Source organism: Leuresthes tenuis, unplaced genomic scaffold (assembly GCF_036924035.1).
Source record: "Leuresthes tenuis unplaced genomic scaffold, fLeuTen1.0.hap1 SCAF_71, whole genome shotgun sequence".
NCBI classification, from domain to species: domain Eukaryota; kingdom Metazoa; phylum Chordata; class Actinopteri; order Atheriniformes; family Atherinopsidae; genus Leuresthes; species Leuresthes tenuis.
Genome location: NW_027325425.1, coordinates 280032 through 281967, shown reverse-complemented (window position 1 = coordinate 281967; position 1936 = coordinate 280032). Strand labels below are relative to the sequence as shown.

The following is a 1936-nucleotide window of genomic DNA, read 5'->3' as shown; positions in this document are numbered from 1 at the left end:
TTTTCTATCCCTTCAGTAGCCAACCAGTTTGTATGGAGTACACTGGAGCAACTTGACTGATCAGTAAAACACTGCTTTTGTTGTCACCGCAAGGCTTCCCCCGTCGGTTGTTTCACTGAGACACTACTGAGTAACTACAACTCAACACAGTTTATACACATAACATTCATATACATACTAACAAACAAACAAACAATAATTTATCGCAATTTTCTCATCTCTGTTTGAACGTACACCCAGGTAAATATTCCTGTAGTCTTCTCATACCGACTATGGACCCATTCATTGTTTAACTTCACTGTTTTGCAAATCCTAATTGAATATTACACATTGACATTGAACTTTACTGGATAAGCAGGTCTTCATTGCATTCAGCAGCCTATATGTGAGCATCTATGTGTAAGCTGTTCTTCTTTGCATTTATCAGCAGCAAGCAATTCTTCACTGCACATGCATATGTAAATAGTAAAACAATTCCAATGTGTTAGCGAAACCTTCTATATCACAGTGGTTTCTAAGATCTATTTTAAGTTCTTTGCCATCAGTGAGATGACATAGTTTACAAAGCCCTTATTTACAAAATACCCTTAGATCCTATTTCGGTGAATTTGACATCTGCCTTGCATGTAACAGATTAGCGGTTTAGCAGTTTAAATTTAGTTTGAGTGAAGGAATTCATTTTATAGCAAAATCCAAAATCGTGAAGAACTCATGGAAGTAAGCTTATTCTCGGATTCTTGAAACTTTAGATTTGCTCTTTCTTTTACTGCAAAGTACAACGTTGAGCAGCACTAATGAGTTGTTTCTATTTTTGGCAGGCTTTACCTTTGCGGATGAAGCCCTTTCTGTCTGTGCAAAAGAAATTTTGTTACTGTGCAGAGTGACTTCTCTGAGTAGAGTCGCCTTACTTGTTGCGACTGTGCCGATGTTCGAAGCTGGAGTGCAAAGTTGTTGCTTGAATGGTGCTCGCTGGAGCGTGCGGTAGTGTAAAGTTATACCATTTAAAAGGGCTGAAGAGTGCTCAGTGCAGCGGGTGGGCGGAGGTGCAAAGTGACACTATGGCCATAAAAAGAACACCGCTACAAGTGCGCATTGTGCCAGGAAGGGCCCTCGAACGTGAACCAGTGGACAGTTATCGCTTCTCGGCCTTTTGGCTAAGATCAAGTGTAGTATCTGTACTTATCAGTTTAATGTCTGATGTGTCCTCTATGCAAGGACTACATATTAAATGGATTTGTATCAATAGGAGTTGAAAAAGGAGCTTGCTCCGTTCACTCCAAGCATCGACTTGGTACTGCAGTGCCGCTGGGAACGGTGCGCTCTCCTCTGCTCTTGTGAAAAAGCAAACAGCGGTGCAGGATGGAAGTTTCTTTTAATCTGCTGAGAAAAGAGAGTGAATGCGAAGCAGACTTTAACACGGCTCTGGGAGCGAGCCGTGTGCGGGCTAACCGGGAGAATTGCTTGAAAGAAATGCGACACCGAATGAGCGGTCAGAACAAAGCCTCAATACGGTGTTCCTGTGGTGTTTTTATAAAAAAAAAGGTGTGAATGCCCCATAGAAAACTAAAAGGTGGAGCGGAAGTGTTCGGCTGCAAGAAGGTGTGAATGTCCGACTATATTTGGTGAAAAGCAGGTGAAGCAAGGTCTGAAGGCCAACCTTACATCATCAAAAGCGAGATCAGAGGTTTTTGGCTGCAAGAAGGCCATAGTTTGCCAAAAGCGGGTAAGGTGCGAATGACCGACTAAATATCAACAAAAGTGGGGGCGGAGGTCTTCGGATGCAAGTGGGTGTGAATATCCCACCATACAAGTATGGTGGAGAGGAAGCTGTGAATGGCCGACCATAGTTTGCAAAAAGCGGGTGAGAAAAGGTGCGAATGTCCAACCATACATGATCAAAACAGGGAGCGGAGGTGTTTGGCTGCGACAAGGTGTG

At 42.9% G+C, this 1936-nt stretch overlaps 1 non-coding gene across 1 annotated transcript; it reads left to right on the top strand.

The window, feature by feature from the left end:
- The first annotated feature begins 1134 nt into the window (after nucleotides 1-1134).
- Nucleotides 1135-1325, top strand: LOC140286058 (U2 spliceosomal RNA). The gene has a single exon (XR_011910965.1). It is a non-coding gene; the product is annotated as a U2 spliceosomal RNA (small nuclear RNA).
- Nucleotides 1326-1936: the final 611 nt, after the last annotated feature.